Here is a 17,332-nt window from a genome sequence, read left to right on the forward strand (position 1 = left end):
AGAAAACCTTACAGCAAGTTTGCAGGGAACTTTTAAGAGGAGTGAAAAGTGATGCATAAGTCCTAAGAGGTTTGCAGCCTACAGTGTCAGTATTTAATTAGAGCCAGTGTGGTGTAGTGGTTAAAGTGTTGGACCAAAACCTGGGAGGACAGGTTTCAAATCCCGCTCAGCCATGAAACTCACTGGATAACCTTGGGCCAGTCACTAGCTTTCACCCTAGCTTACCTTACGGGGCTGTTGTGAGGATAAAATAAGGCGGGGAATAACCATGCACACCACCTTGAGTGGGATTACTAGACATCCCCAGTTCCTAGGGACAGTGCCCGGATTTGCAAATCTGTTCCCAGACAAATTCCGTCCCTGGAATGTCCCCAGATTTGCAAATCTGTCCCTGGGAAACGTGGCAGCTGCAGCCTCAGCAGCCCGGAGCCAGCCTGGTAGCACAGTTGGCTCTTGCTGGCTTCAGGAGCTGCTCGCTGCCCACTGCCGCCACCACTGCCAAGAAGGAACCAGGAGCGTCTGGTGGTACGGATCTCCTGCCCCGTTCTCTCTTTGTTTTGACAGATCAGGGGAGGCTCGGGAGTTGCTGAGTTGCAGGCGGGCGGCCATTGCTCAGGAGGGGGGCAAGGCGTGCAGTTTCTCTGCCAGGCAAGGTGCAAAGTCCTTCTTTCGCACCCTGTGAAACATAAATGCAGAGTTTTATAAAAACTGGGCAATGGCCGCCCGCCTGTGACTCCCAAGCCTCCCCTGATCAGTCAAAACAAAGGGGGAAGGAGATGGGGGGGATGCTCCGGAGTCACAGGCAGTCACTGTTGCCCAGTTTTTTAAAAACTCAGAGCAGGGTGCGAAAGAAGGGCTTTGCACCTTTATACAATATGCATGTGTGCTTGGGCCCAGGGTCTTTTGCCTCACCATCCCCGCTACTGACTCCCTGTTGCTACTCAGCTTAAAAAAAGTAATTTAAAAAGTGTCACTGGATTCATTGAAAAAAATATTTGGTAACCATAATCCTTGAGGTCCCTAGAGGAAACGTGGGATGGATATACAGTGTGTGTGTGTGTGTGTGTGTGTGTGTACACACACACACACACAGTATAAAATAAATAAATATATACACACAGTATATAATAAATAAATATATACACACAGTATATAATAAATAAATCCTAAATCAGTTCAATTCTTCCCAGCACATCCTCAGCCTCCTCTCAAACGCAACCAGCCGCTATTGCCCGGTCCGCGGGAAAGAACTCTTCCGGAATGCGGAAGTGCGTTCCGGATCCTCATTGGTCCTCCGCTGGCCCTGCGCCTCCCCCTTCTCCGCCCCCACGAGGAGGGTAGACCGAACGAGCCGACGGCCGACGACGCGAGCCCGACGACTGCGAAGGCGACGAGGCCAGGCTCACCCCGAGGTCGGCCAGGCTGCGTAGCCGAGCGCCGAGGCGATCGAACGCGGTTGGCCGCGCCTGACGAGAGGAGCAGGAACCGCACCTCAGGCGGAGAAGCGGTGACGGCAGCGGCGGCAGCAGGAGCCGAGCGAGGTGGGTTGAAGCGCGCCGGTCGTTCCGTCTCTTTCTCCCCCCCCCTTGCTCAGGCTGGGGTTGGCTCAGCGGGGGTTGCCGGGGCCGGAGGGCGACGAAGAACTTTTCCTCGTCCGGAGGAGTCGGGCTCTCTTGACCGGGGAGAGCTGCTTATTTCCCCTCAGGCGTCGGTGGCAGCGGGCGGGGAGGAAGCCTGAGGGGGCGAGGAAGAGAGTCGGGCGTGGAGGAGAGGCTGAGGGGGGAAGAGAAGCGCTTCCCCCGAGTAATGGGGGGGGGGACCCCGCACCTCTTTCTCTCTCCCCCCCAATTATCGGGGAGGAAAGTCTTCCGAGGGGGTGGAAGTGAAAGCAGCAGCAGCAGCGGAGAACCGGACTCTGAGGGGAGTTTAGAAAAGAAGCGCTTCGGGAGGGGGAAAGGAGGCAGCTGTGGAGAAACGACGTGGAGGGAGGGGGAAGCGACGGAGATGGGGGGGGGGAGAGAAGTGTCAGGTGGAAAATGCGGGCGCAAAAAAGTCCTGTGGTCCCTCCCCATCTGTTGTTGTTATTATTGTTGTTGTTGTTGTTGTTGTTGTTGTTGTTGTTGTTGTTGTTGTTATTCCTTTCTCCAGTAAAGGGAGGTTGGAGAGCAGCTGGAGGGAAAGAATATATGGGGTGGGACCCCAGGACGATTTTTTGCATAGGAGCCGACTGCTAGGGTCTGAGGTCACTTTCCACACACACACACACACACACACACACACACACACACTGCTAAAATATTTGAGGGCCCCCCCCCCAAGTTGATGGGCATTGCCATTCAAATAGTGTGCGTATTCCATGTCCTGTGTTCAATTATTCAGAGCTGGGCTTACCTGCCTCCCCCCCCCCAATATTTTATTCAGGTTGTCCCCCCTGGTGTGGGGTGTGTGGAGGGTCTGAGGGCCAGAGAGAAGATGGCAAGTGAGAAGACAGGAAGGAAGGGGAGGCCGATAGCCAGAGACTTAAATGGGGGAAGTTGTGCGTGAGGGGTGGGAGAATAAGGGGAACATTTAGTGGGGGAGTTGAGAAGGAGAAATGGGGAAGGGTATCTGCGGGGTGGGACCCTAGGACTTTGGGGAGGGGGGTTAGAGGGGCAAATGATGTGAGGGCAGGGTGGGGTGCTAGGACGGGGAAGGCAGGGAGGAGAGAGGCACAGGGGACATACTGGTGGCAGAATAAGTTGGGGAACTCAAAAGAGGGAGAGAGAAATGGCAGGGTGTATGTGGGGTGGGAACCCTGGACTTTGCTGGATTTATGAGCAATTGGAGGGGAAAGCAGGCCAGCTGGACGGTGACATTGGAGAGAGGAAGGCTGCAAAGGCAGGAGGGACAGACACACACTATTGGGAGTTAGGAGATGAGATCAAGTGGGTTAATGCAAAAGGAGCAAGTTGGAGGAAGGCAGAGAGAGACATGGGTTGGGGGTCAGTGCTTTTCTTCTAGAAAAAGAGGTGCCAGTACTCACCATGAAGTTGTTACATTAAGTGCCACACTTTTAACCAGTGTTTTTCTTTTAGAAAAAAGGTCCTGGTGCTACATACCCTTGTACCCCCCCCCAAAAAAAAACACCCCACTGGTGCGGGTCCTAAGTAGGGTGGGACACCAGGTGGTGGTGTGAGTAGTTAGAGGGAAGAAGGGAGCATATGTGAACACCATCAGCTGAAAAGGAAAGTGTCACTTGAGAGGGAGGGAGAAGAGAGGAGGAATTGTGTGACTGGGAGAGAGATAATGGTGGGGAAAACAAGTTTGGGGGTGAGATAGTCCTAAGAGAGGGAAAGAGTCTGAAGGAGCAACAACATCCTCCTCATTATTGTTAAATTTGTTGCCTGCCCTTCACCAACAGGTTACAGGGCGGGTTACAACAATTTAAAATTCAAATAGTTAAAACAGAATATAGTCACAGGAATAGAGTGGGACCTGAAAACACACATCTCAGCTGTCAAATGCCAGCACAGAGAAGTGTGCCATCAGCCTTCATTGATAGTTGTATAGTGAAGAAACTAGATGCACCTCTGTGGGGAGGGAATGCCACAGTTTTGCAGCTGCCATAGAGAAGGTCACTAAGGTCAGCTGTCCTTGGGAAGACTACCTGAAAGGTGGCTGAGAAATAATTTGAAATATAAGTATGATTAAAAAAAATATGAAAGGAAATCTTCCCCCAATACAGTAGGGTGAGAAAATGTCAGGTGATAGAGGAATCTATTGGGTGGTTGAGAGGAGATGCAGGTTGGAAGAATATGGGGAGTAGCTTAAGGATAGGGAGGTAGATGTGAAGAATTCCCACTGCAATGTAAAGGAGAGTCTGTCTGATTGAAGGGAGTACACTGATGAGGAAGGAAGTTGAAGAGAAGAGAGACAGAAAGGGATGAAAAATGGATGGATACGTATGTGAGATGGAACTGCAGGTGGGATGAAAGGGTTAACGAATTTGGAGGGGAGTGTGCCAGATAGAAGTCTTCCTTAATGCTGTAGGAACGGAGGTAATATCAGGTAAAAGGGAAACCTGGAGGGGAATGAGGGGTGGCTCAGTGATAGAGCACACACTTCACATGCAGAAGGTTTCAGGTTCAAGCCCCAGCATCTCCAGGTTGGGCTGGGAAAGGGTCTCTGCCCAAAGCCCTGGAGAGCTGCTGTCAGCCAGTGTGGACACTACTGAGCCAGGTGGATGGATGGCCAGACTCCATAAGGCAGCTTCCTATGTCCCTAGAGCAGGGTTTCCCAAACTTGTAGTCCACAAACAGCTGGAGACCCAACTCCCACCATCCCTAGATAGCAGGACCAGTGGTCAGGGATGATGGGAATTGTAATCCAAAAACAGCTGGAGACACAAGTTTGGGAAACCCTGCCCTAGGGGTAGATGTGGGACTCTCTTCCACTTTCTCCCTGGTAGCAGTGTCGGATGAGAAGGGCATGAGGTGGAAGAAGGAGTTGAGGAGAGGCAGAGGTAAGGAGACAAGTGCCAAGAAATCAAATGAAGGCCTTTTGAAGTGAGGGTATGGTGCAGAGGGGAGAAAGGTTTCCTATCGGTGCAGCTTATGGAAGCTACCGGGGGGGTGTGTGTGTTTGTGTGCTTGGACCTTGCTTGAAGAAAAGCAAAATAAGGGAGGAGGGCAACTTAGGAGAGGTAACAATATGTATGCCTTCCTTCAACAGTGAGCCAGCCAATTATGAGGGATCCTCAGTGCAAAAGAGAAGGGTTGGTTAAGGGGGCAACCCCCAGTGCAAGAAGGGGTGAAGAAACCAAGAGTGTTGAATAGCTTGAGAAGAGGGAGCGAAATGTGAGGAGTCCAGGATGGGTGGAGTAGTGTCAGGTGTGAAGGGAGCCCAAAAATAGTTTGAGGGTAGATGTAGCTGTGGCAGCAACAATGTGAGTGTGGCAACTCGGTGTGGGGTGCAGATGAGAGGAAATAATTGGGGGGGCAGTGTGAGGGAGCAGTCAAGCTGGAGTAACAGCTTGGAGAGAGGTGGAAAGCTGTACAAGAGTATGCAACAAGCCTGTTTAAGGTATGTTTGTGTTAGATGGCATCTTGGATCCTGTGAATCAGCTGTGAAAGGTTGCAGGAGCAAATGGATATGTAGTCAACATCAAAACGCCCACGTTACATAGCTAACTTGGAGTATAACATTAGGTAAAGATGTAAACTACTTATACTTGTGGGCGTGGAATGACACTGTGAAGTTTGGATAAGAAGGATGAAGGAGGGGCAGCAGTGACACTGTGTGTGGAGAGTTAGGGAGTGAACGAAGTTGTGCTCAGTTGCAGGGAACTGGTGCTCTACGGGGAGGGAAGGTATTGGCAGAAAAGCAAAGGCAGGGTTAGTGGTGGTCAGTGAGAGATGTAAACCATGGGTACGTAGTTTGCTTTAAAAGCTTTGGCCGTGAGAGCAGTTTTCATGCCATAGCTTAACTTTAGCCTGGAGGTAAAAGTGGTAATGCAGCGAGTTTCCGATGGGTTGAAGGTAAATCCATTTATATTGTAGCTTTGCTAAGTACCATGCTCATCTCTTTAAACGTAGACCTAGAAATACTCTTGCAGAAGGAAAGTAGGGCTTGTTTATTTACATGCTACTCCCATCCCTTGTAGCCTGTATTCTATTACAAAGTACCTGTTCTGTGATGCATTAGAAGTATGACAAGTAATTCAAGCATCAGGACTTTAATCCTATGTATTTACTTTTCTATATTGGCTTCATTTCATAAGAAGGCAGATTATTCTAGAACTAACTCTGTGGTCATTTCCCTGTGTCTGTATTAGTGAGGCTCTATTTCAGCTGTGCACATTTTTGTTCAAATAATTCTGTGTATGGCTCTTCAGCCATCCTGCTTTGTTGCTAGCACTTCCTCCTTTTCTTGGTGCTGTGTACTTTGATCACTTAATCTTGGATATAACTATTTATTTCTTAGGTTTCCCCTCACTTTTGATCCTGGAATAGTTTGATAGTGATCCATAGGCATTGGTTGTATAACAACATGTGTTTAGTCTTCCATGATTTGCAGTGGAAGGAATGTGGTTGCATGTAGACGACAGCAAAACTGGGATTCCTGTAGATAACTTTTTTTTTTTTTTTTTTTGCTTTAACTGTCAAAACTTTCTGTGACAAAGCCTTGATGAAAGAGTATAGTGAGGATAAAAAAATGGCAGCTTGGGGGAGTTGCAATTTGACCTCCTGAGATTTCCTATTTGGTCCTTGGCATAGCTTGTAAGAATCCCCCTTTCATTACTCACTTTGGCCACTTCTGCCACTGTTTACACAAGCAAATAACATTTTAAACTCCTCTTTCCTAATAGTAACAATCCCTGTGGCCTTATGTTTTTACCTTTGCTGAAAATTGCCCTGAACTCCTTCTGAAGGAAGGGCAATTACCGTATTTTTTGCACCATAACACTCGCTTTTTTCCTCCTAGAAAGTAAGGGGAAATGTCTGTGCGTGTTATGTAGCGAATGCCTACAGATGGCGGGGGCATCTGCTGCAGTCCTGAGCAGAGGATCCATGGTTCCCCTTCCTTCCCTCTTCCGTGGCTCGCTTTGAAACAGCAAAGCGGGAGAAGAGCCGCTGAGTGGGGAGGAGAGAGGGACAGAGAGCCTGCTTGCTTTAAAGGAGCAAAGCGGGAGAGGAGAGGAGCCTTCTCTTATACAGTGGTGCCTCGCAAGACGAAAATAATCCGTTCCGCGAGTCTCTTCGTCTAGCGTTTTTTTCGTCTTGCGAAGCAACCCTATTAGCGGCTTAGCGCTATTAGCGGTTTAGCGGATTAGCGGCTATTAAAGGCTTAGCGGATTAGCGGCTAAAAGGCTATTAGCAGCTTAGCGGATTAGAAAAAGGGGGGGAAATCGGGGGAAAATCGGAACACTCGCAAGACGTTTTCGTCTTGCAAAGCAAGCCCATAGGGAAATTCGTCTTGCGAAGCAGCTCAAAAATGGAAAACCCTTTCATCTAGCGGGTTTTCCGTCTTGCGAGGCATTCGGCTTGCAGGGCACCACTGTACAGTGGTGCCTCGCAAGACGAAAAAAATTCATTCCTTGAGTCTTTTCGTCTTGCGATGTTTTTCGTCTTGCGAAGCACGGTCCGTAGCAACTGTGCCTCTTCAAGCGGCTTTAAAAAAAAGCGCAAGACGTTTTCGTCTTGCGAAGCAAGCCCATAGGGAAATTCGTCTAGCGAAGCAACGCAAAAACGGAAAACCCTTTCGTCTAGCGAGTTTTTTGTCTTGCGAGGCATTCGTCTTGCGGGGCACCACTGTACCCCTCTTCTGCATTATTAACAGCATCCTTCTCCACCCCCCCATGTGTGTTCCTTGTCCCTTGAGTGCTTTTCCTTCCCTCCCCACTTAAAACGTGGTTACAAAGCATGGATCCACATGGATCCTCAGGATTTTTGCATTAGGCTACCCCAAACTCACCGTCAGATCACATGTCTGTGGCCACAGCATGAACCACAAAAATCATACATCTACTGTTTCGTTTAGAATTTTTTTTCTTCTTGTTTTCCTCCTCTAAAAACTATGTGTGTGTTATGGTCGGGTGCGTGTTATAGAGCCAGGGTCATAGTTGGTCGCGCTAGAAGAGGACTACAGTGGGAACCATTTACATAGTCATCCACTAACTATGGCTTATTTTCACATGTGAATGCAGCCAGTGACAGAGTGTCTTTTGTACTTCAGCTTCTCACTCCTGTGCCAAAATCCAATGAAAAGGAAGTGAGTAGAGCAATTGGGCACTAAGAAATGAACTCTGCCAAAGTTTTGCTCTTGAATTGGGGAGGAAGATGTCAAAGAGCTCTCTGCTTGTGGCTTTGTGCAAGTGGAAGTGAGCAGTAGTTAGAGCCAGTGCTACTGTCCTTCAAGAACTCAAAGTATAGCAATGGTTATGCTGACCAAGGAAGTACAGGGTTCTGTGAATGGTCATTCTATCCAACTTTTATTGGGCTTCACCTTAGCTTTTGGTTTGCCATATATTACTGTTATAAATTGCAGGTGTTATTATTTTCCAAAATACCCATGCATTTTTACTTAGTTTTCTAATAAATAGCAGGGGAGTGGGTGTTTGATATTGGATTGTATAGTGGCTGAACCTTCCTTCTATTTAAAAAGAAATTAGCTGATGGAATTGACAAGTTATCTAGACAAATGTGTGCAATTTGCCCAAACTAGACTGGGTTGCAGGATCTCGTAATGAACTGCGAAAGGCAGAACAGTGACTGGGAATAACTTTCCTATGTTTCCCCATTTATGAAATGACTGCCTACTTTGCAGCAACTCTTAAATAGTGTAGGGTCTTTAAATGGGTAGTCTACTGATAATGCAGAACCGCTGAGTTACAGTTATGTGTACGGTTGACTATGTCTAAGCTTGATAAGAAAACGTGCAGGTAGATGTACCCATGAAGTTACTCTTTGCATCACTTCGTTTCTTCATTGCAGTGGCACAGCCAGGATTTCATCTATAGATTTATAATCATTTGTTCTTAGCTAGCGTATGAGAAGCACAGAGACTTTTCATCTGGCGCAGTAGGGTACAGTTTTCCAACATGCTCACAACTGCAACAGCTTACAGTTTCTAACAAGTCCTAGATTACAAACACCAAGTATCCTGTTCCTTTAAAAAGAACTAAAAGCTGGCTCATTGTGGTAGCTGAGAGTATGAACTACCAAGTCTCTTTCTTCTCAAATCTTGCTCACCTTGCCCATGAGGTAGTCACTAGGTGGCCACAAGAAAACCCTGTCTTTCAGGCTCATCTCCCTCTATAGGAATGATAATACTGCCTGCTTTATCTGAGCATTTCTTTCAAGACACCTGCCCTTTTGACGGCCCAACTTTTCATACAAAGTGGGCCACAAGGGTACTTTAACACGGAACCTGTTGGCTGCACACTGCTGTGTTGCACATCGGGGGGCAGGAGGAGCAAGCCCAAAATTTGACGCCCCCACCCTCAGCTCTCCTGCTGCCCTCCCAAAGCTGGCTAAACAAGGTGTCAAGCTTTAGGAAGGTGGCGTGAGGCTCTGGCAGGGTATGGGGCTGGGAGAGGGTGTCAAATGTTGCTAAGGGCCACAAAAAAGGGGCTTCCCTCAGACTGCTCATTGGACCACCCTGACTTATGTCATTGAATGAAGCCTTGCTTTTTGTTACTAAGGTAGGATCGCAGAGGATATCACAGCAAGGTATTCTCATTTGTTGACCCTGAGATGCACCTTCCACTTGCAGGCATCCCATTGCTAGCCAGTTTCCTTTTCTCCCAGGCATTTGTGGTTATAACTGGATTAATTTTATGCTGCTGTTCTGATGTTTTGAGTGTGTACGGACTAATGTTCAGTGTTTTTAGGTACTTTTTAATCATTGTGTTTACTTTAATTTTCTTTCGGTAGGCTTGAAGTGCTTCTTAGTTTGAAAGGCGGCACGTGTCTTATAAATCCTGAAATGTACTATATAAATGCTAGATTTTTAATTTACTGTAAACAATGTTTATTGTGTTGGCAGAATTCAGTAACTACTCTCCAAATCCAGGCATATCTGAATAGCTCCTAAAGATCCTGAATTGTCCATATGTCATTTAAGTGCACCAAGACCCTATTGTATGTTTCAGTATTGAAAACCGTGGCTACCATTGCATTGAAATCTGAAGGGTATTGGTTAGTGTTAGAACTAACTTTAATGCCTTCTTTCTTGAGAGGCCTCTTTTTGTGTGTGTGAAGGAAGTTGTCTATAATGGGGAAAGAAGAGTGATAGAAGCTATGCACAGGTTTACATGAATGACATAAAAATCCTTAAAATTCTTATGTGTACAGACCACTTCCTGTGTGTGGCTACAGAACAGTATTTGGGTAGCGTGAAGGTGGATTCTTTAGTTTATTCCTTTTCAGTTATGTAAGTGATAAGGACTGTGCTTCAGTTCAGGAAATATAAAAGGTTTCTTCCTTCTTCTTTTTTTAAAGAAGGAAGCATCTGTGTGAGCTGATGGTCATGATGGCTTTTAGTTGCTTCTGTATCTGAACTTGTGTAACTGGTAGTGACTTGTGATGGGAGAGTAGAAGAGGAAGGGAAATGGAAGTCATGTGACTGGCAAATAGCTGTTGGCTGCTTGAGAACCTATGGAGGGAGGTTGGTGAAGAACTGGTTGAGTCAGGCCCATAGCCAGAACTGTTTTGATTGGAAGCAATTTTTGCACTAATTTACCAGAAAGGATAAACTTACATGCACTTAATAGCCCAATATGTGTTATTTAAATAAAATATTAACTTTTAGAAAATGCAAATTGCAAAAATGCCCAATGCTTCCAGAACACTGGAGGGTAAGAACAGTTGTAATTCTTACTGTGAGCAATTCGGTAGACTACTTACAGCATGTCTCTCCTCGTGTCTTTTCCTTTTAACCCTTGTACTCCTAATTGCTGTTTTTAAAAAGAGAGGAAGATGTAATATTCTGAAGCTTAGAGTCAGGCCTCTAACCTCATCTCCTGATTCCCTACCATGCGGCTACTTCTTTGAGTTTGGGGGTTGTATACTGTCAATTCCACAGTTGGAGCAATAGTTTCAAGAGGGTTGCATAAATATTCAACAGTATTACAGAATCTTGTCATAAGTGTCTCATCTTATTGCAGAAACCTCTTGTCATAGAAGTGTCTCATCTTAGTTTTAGGATTAAAATATGATTATGAAAGGCTACTCTCTACCACCTCCTTATTGCCCATCTTTTGAGGGAAGACTCTGTGCACACTTGTGGTGCAGGGAGAGAGGAAATAATCTTCATGCGCAACTCCAGATTATTTTGCTTCCTTGATGGTATGATCAGGGTGATCAGCCATGATTGTTGGAAGCCAGCCATTGTGGGTCAACAGTCACAGACTTTTAAAATGCGTTTTTTGTGGCCTCTGTCCAAGAGGCTGGTTGTATATGACTGAAATCTAAGTAGGGATGATTTTAAAAAACAGCCTTCTAAGCTCATGATTAAAAAGAAAACAAACACTTGAGCTGGATCCTTAGCTAGGCCTTGATCAAACCAGTGCCCTCATACTCCTTACCATTCACAGTGATTGACGTTGTGCATTTCTATTCACCAATCAAACAGGTAAGGTGATATTCCCTGAGACTTAATAGAATCGTAGAATTGTAGAGTTGGAAGGGATCACAACGGTCATCTAGTCCAACCCCCTGCAATACAGGATTCTTTTCCCCAATGTGGAACTTGAACCCACAACCTTAAGATTAAGAGTCTTGTGCTCTACCAGCTGAGCTATCCAGTTCCTCTGTGTATATGCAGAAGTGGGTCATTGGAAAGGTGGGTGGAGCATGGCTATATTTTGCTCCTGCTTACTCCACCCCTGGCTGACCCAAAACTTGTCATCTTCTGCTTAGTAGCTCCTGGCTCAGTTACTTCTTAAACAAAGTGGAGTTATTCCTCCTTACCAAAAAGCTGTTCATCATTGCCATTCTAAAATGTCATAGATGTACATGAAGCACCCCACATCTAAATTTGGAGAGGTTGGCTGGGCAGAGGCTTGCTGCAGCTCATGGCTTCATTGATAGTTAGACAGGAGGTGAGGGAATCTGGTCAGTAGTAAGTCACTCGCAAAGGCTTGTCAGTGCCAAGTAGGGGGTGGGGCAAGGGCAAGGCTAAAGTTCCTAGCTTATTCCAGAGAACCCAGCAGCTGAGTCCCCTTGTAGATCAGCCCATGAAACAAGCCTCACCCAGAAGCTTTTATAGGGGTCAGGAATGATTGGTTGACCTGCTCTTGCCTTATTACCCCAAAAAGGCTCATGTTCAGACACAGTAGTGGCAAAATGCTTGTAATGTTCATCATTCTTATGCTCCGTGCCTGAGCATATTTACATGCTTACACATAAGGATTAGATCTGTTTTTAAGATGTTTTGTTGCTCTCTTGTAACCAAAGTGAAAATCTTCTTTGTTATTGAAATTGCTTCTTCACAGAAGGATGACTGTGGTACTAAAACATTTAGTAAAGGGTTTTGTGATAGGGTGGGAGCTCTACCACTGACTCTTGGGATTGAGCTGCCTTCCTGGTTTGCACAGGGGTGCAGTGTTCATGCGCTTGTCTCTCTAGCAGGGTGAGCTCACACTCTGTGTATGAAGAATTCATTACTCAACTTGTAGTGGTAGGGAAATGTCAGATTTAATGTAGAAGGGCTTACAAAACACTTTTGGCAGAGCCATAATGGAATGCTTTCAAAGTGGAAAAAGGCAACCTTAGTACAAATTCCCTTTTAACCTGTTAGTTTTAAGATACGCTCTCTAGTTTAAAGAATCCAGAAAATATTAAAAAAACCTTCAGCTGTATATTGTGCCCTTTACAGTGTGTTCATACCACCCAGTTTTCTTTCCAGGAAGAAGTGGCCATGCTTTCTTTTCATCCCTTCTCGTCTCATAACATTCCACTATTGGTTTTTGTGGGTGGACATTTTGCACCACTAAAGGAAAAAAATATACCTTTAACTACTGCTGGAAAACACATTGTTTATTACAGATTGTGCTTTAGGGCTGATTCCAATGCTGTGTCTTTTTAAGTGAATCTTTAGATGCAATGGGACGCGGGTGGCGCTGTGGGTAAAACCTCAGTGCCTAGAACTTGCTGATCGTAAGGTCGGCGGTTCGAATCCCCGCAGCGGGGTGAGCTCCCATCGTTCGGTCCCAGCTCCTGCCAACCTAGCAGTTCGAAAGCACCCCTAAGTGCAAGTAGATAAATAGGGACCGCTTTATAGCGGGAAGGTAAACGGCATTTCTGTGTGCTGCGCTGGTGCTGGCTCGCCAGATGCAGCTTCGTCACGCTGGCCACGTGACCCGGAAGTGTCTTCAGACAGCGCCGGCTCCCGGCCTCTTGAGCGAGATGAGCGCACAACCCTAGAGTCGGTCACGACTGGCCCTGTCGGGCAGGGGTACCTTTACCTTTCTTTAGATGCAATAGCTGGTCTTAGTACTTCAAGGTATCTTCCGCCACACCTACAAAAGAGCAGCAAGTGAGTTATTTGTGAGCAAGTGCCCCAGCCTGATGTGTGAAGCAGAAAACTGGGTTGTTAACTCCCAACTAATTATGAATAAATAAAGTTATGAATAAATAAAAACCCAGTGCATTAAAAGGAACTCATCACAGCAATCTGCATAAAAAGCTGCTGCAGATCTTTTAACTGGGAAGGGCTTTGGTTCAAGTACCAGCCTGTGGTCGGGATATGGCTCTTCAATAGATTTCTCTACATCCTTCCTAAGCTTTAATTCCCATGGATCTTTAGGGAAATCTATAGCAGTTCAGCTAGTAAGTTTAGGGCCCCCTTTAATTTAGAAGGGAAAGTGAGCAAGGTGGCCATGATAGGGGTGGGTAACATTATTCATGGTATGGCAAAAGTGGAAAGGGAGAAGTTGTCCCTTTCATTATACCCTCCCTTCAAAGAGTATATGCTCTGCATATTTGTCCTCCCACACAAGATGGTTGCAAGTTGCTTTGGACAAGATAAAGCGACAAACAACATTAATGGATGATGATAACAACAACAATACCTACACAGCAACACTTGAGATAAGTCAGGCTAGAAAGAGCAGCTGGCCCAAGGTCACGACTGGAGATTTAAACCTAGGTTTCTTCAATTTTAAACATGTAACCACTAAGGTAAAAGGTAAAGTTAAAGGACCCCTGGACAGTTAAGTCCAGTCAAATGTGACTATGGGGTGCAGCGCTCATCTCACTTTTCAGGCCAAGGGAGCCAGCGTTTGTCCACAGACAACTTTCCAGGTCATGTGGCTAGCACGACTAAACAGCTTCTGGCACAATGGGACACTGTGACGAGTGCCAGAGTGCACTGGAAACATCATGGAACCACTAGGCTGCACTGATCTATTTTCCTTATGTGTTTAACCTTCAGGGTTCACATACCTGCTTTCTAGTGTTGCCATGGTCTCGCAGAGCTGCAAACACCATGCTGACATGCTGAAGTGTTGGACTTGGACTGAGGGGACCCGGGTTCAAATCTCCACTCAACCATGTCACATACTGTGTGACCTTGGGACAAATACTGTCTCTCAGCCTAGCCTATCTTGTAGGACTATGAGTCTAAAGTGGAGTGGGCAGAACCAAGTACACTGCCTTGAGCTGATTGGAGAAATTGTGTGTGTGTGTGTGTGTGTGTGTGTGTGTGTGTATCTGTGGTGGTTTTATGTGGGGGTGTTGCTGTTAGTTTTGCAGTGTTTCAGGATAGAGTCACAGTAGTGTAGTCAGTGCTGAATCATCCTGAAGTGATGCACTCTTTGTACATAATACAATAAATATATACTGAGGGTGGATGGGGGGTTATTGATGTTTGTTACTATGTTATATTTTTTGTGGTTTTGTATTGTAAACTGCCCTGTGATCCTCAGATGAAGGGCAGTATAGAAATTTAATAAATACAGAAATGTAGGCCAGTGAGTGTGGTTCTGTTGCAAAAGAAAATCAACGCGGAGTCGTGTTTTGATTTTATATCATAGGATAATATATTTCATGTATGACATCCAGAGAACTGTGGTTATGGGCCAGCCTAGAAGCACCATTAACAAACCTTAAATAAAAAGAAATTTTCTTGTATTCTTAAATGAGTTTAAGTAGAAAGCATTAATAGACTATTTGCTGCCGTTTATCAGACAGAGAGCAGCAAAACTGGCACGAAGCAGCCTGAGAAGATTTTTCCATTTATTTGTACTTCTGACATGTTTAATCTGCTTATGTGGAGATGAACGATGGCTCTCATTTGGCAAAGGTGTGGTTGCAATGTACTGAAAGTTAGTTTTGAATTTTATGCTGTTCCTAAAACACTGTTTCATGGCTCACTGGTACAGCACTTGTTTTGTATGCATCAAACCACTTCCAATTAAAATTACCTTGGGTAATTTTAGGGTGGGGAAACATCTCTTAGGCCAGAGATGAAGAACTTGTGGCCCTCCCCAAGTTGTTGGACTGCAATACTCATCAGCCCCAGCAGGCATGGTCAGTGTTCAGAAATGATGGGAATTGTAGTCCAGCAGCTTCAGGTTCCTATCCCTGTCTAAATCTTGGAAAACAGCTGCCAATCAGAGGAAAATGGTATTAGGCTGGACTGATCTGAGTCAAGTTTTTGATTGGTGCATGAACAACCTGATGTGCAGGTTCCTTGATCCCCAAAAGCAAGTAGTTGATTCCCTTGTATTTTTGGCTAAAATTTATTTCCCAACTGTTCTGAATGGATTGTTTATTTATCAGAGGTGATCTACCTCAAGGCAATTTGAGGTGGTTTACTTAGGTAGTGGGTTTTTTGGTGGGAAGCAGAGTGGGGGATGCATGGAACTGACCTGAAATGCTGCACAATCACATATACTGGGAAGTTTTTACCTCCTTTTCCTCCTCCTTTGGTGATCACTTATAGCCGAGTAAGATTGTCTTCCATGAAAACGGTCTTAACAGTGAATCCGTTAGTGATTGTGGAGGCCAATTCTGTATCCACAGTTCCTTCCACAATGGGGACATAGGTTTCCAGGTGGGAGTTGATCACGGTGAGGGTTTACCAAACATGCCTTCCTCTTAGCTAATTTATTCTTTTCACCCTGAGTTTGTGCTTCTTCAAAGTCCATGACACCTTTGGAAAATGCTGTTCTCTAATTGGAGCACTCACAGGCCAGTGTTTCCCAGTTATCAGTGCCAATACTACATTTTTAAAGATTTGCCTTGAGAGCATCTTTAAACCTCTTTTCTGGTCCACTGATATTTCACTTTCCATTCTTAAGTTGGGAATAGAGTAGTTGCTTTCGAACTGACCCATAATGGGGCACAATCGCATCTACCGCATCTACTGCATCTTACCTACAGCCTCATTGAAATGAATAGGAGCTGCAGAAGAACTCTGAATGTTTGTTTCAAAGGCCATTCAATAAAACACTGAAAGCATTCTTCTTTGTTCTCGTAAGCTTAGATATTAGGTCAACTTGGTCACATCATTAATTACCCTTTTGCAAATAAGTACACAAAATACTGCACACTTTTTTTGCTAGCTAGCTAGCTTACATTTGTGTATTAAGACAAGGCAGGATGGTTTAGAAAAAAGCTTTAGGCTGCAGTTTTATTCAGTGTTGCTTGCTTGTTTCTAGAATTCTGGATTTTATTATTCTTTGAAGTTTTAGTAATTTGATTATTTGAATAATTGTCATGATACATTTTTAACTGAGTTGGTGATTTATGATTCTGTAATAATTTTTTTGACCCACATGATGGGACATACTTTCTTTTCAAGCCTTACTTCCAGGACAGGTTGACTAATGACTGTTTCAAGTGTATTCATTTGTAAAGTGGTTTCTTTCTGTACACAGACTTTGGTAAATATGGAGAGGAGTGACATTTTTATCTTTAAGTCTCTGGAACTAGTGCCCTCCAGATGTTGTAGACCACAACTTCTCATCAGCTCCAGCCTGCAAGATCAATAGTAGTGGGAGTTTTAGTCCAACAACATCTAGAAGGCACCAGGTTAGGGAAGGCAGATGTAGATTGTATAATCTAAGAGCTGAAAATATATACAGTACTTCCTAAAAGGTACAAATTCTGCTTCTTGCATACTAGGGATTGATGTGGATGGTCTAAAAAATATTACAAAAACATAAGCCTTCAAACATGCGAAATATGGATTGCAAAGATGCTGCAAACTCCAATAGCATAAGGGCCTCCTCAGTCCTTTATGAATCCCCCTTTCTCTAGTTTCTAAGCACTTCCAGCAAATTGTTCTCACCTCTGCAGGTGGTTTCTTTGCCAGGGCTTGTCTAAAGTGCAATAAATACTGAACCTTGGCCTGGTGTCCATGAAGTATATTTCAAAAGTGCTCCTTTCTCAACATTCACACGGGCATACCTTCTTCACTACTCTTACCTAGTTGGTTTCTTGTTCCCCGTTCTTCAGAGCTGCATGAGCAAATCTGAGCTATACAAATAACTTTATATGCCCCTGCATACCAAAATAAGCTAAAGTGGCACACTCACACTACTAGGACACTGCCTGCTATGAGATTCCCATCATACTTTTTGACCCCATTGTTGTGTTGGTGAAAGGCACTCTCACTTGTGGTAGCCAGAGAGCTCATTTTATCAGATACACACACACACACCCCCAGTTATTTTGCATATTTGTTGGCAAAGATTGGTGCGCAGGCAGGAGACGGGTCACATCTACTCCATACATTTAACACACATGGCTTTCCCCGAAGAATCCTGAGTACTGTAGTTTGTTAAGTGTTCTGGAAATGGTAGTTTTGTGAGGGGTAAACCACAGCTTCCAGGATTCTTTGGGGG

The 17,332-nt window shown here is 45.1% G+C and overlaps 1 protein-coding gene across 2 annotated transcripts in view; it reads left to right on the forward strand.

Annotated features, from left to right (window-relative positions):
- Positions 1-1,405: 1,405 nt before the first annotated feature.
- TAOK3 (TAO kinase 3) overlaps positions 1,406-17,332 on the forward strand; it is a 117,323-nt gene continuing 101,396 nt past the window's right edge. For both annotated transcript variants that reach the window (XM_081175259.1, XM_081175261.1), the window contains exon 1: positions 1,406-1,541. The gene's annotated coding sequence lies outside the window, so the exon portion shown is untranslated. The remainder of the gene's footprint in view (positions 1,542-17,332) is intronic.

The sequence above is a fragment of the Podarcis bocagei genome (assembly GCF_964188305.1).
Source record: "Podarcis bocagei genome assembly, chromosome: 16".
Taxonomy (NCBI): Eukaryota; Metazoa; Chordata; class Lepidosauria; order Squamata; family Lacertidae; genus Podarcis; species Podarcis bocagei.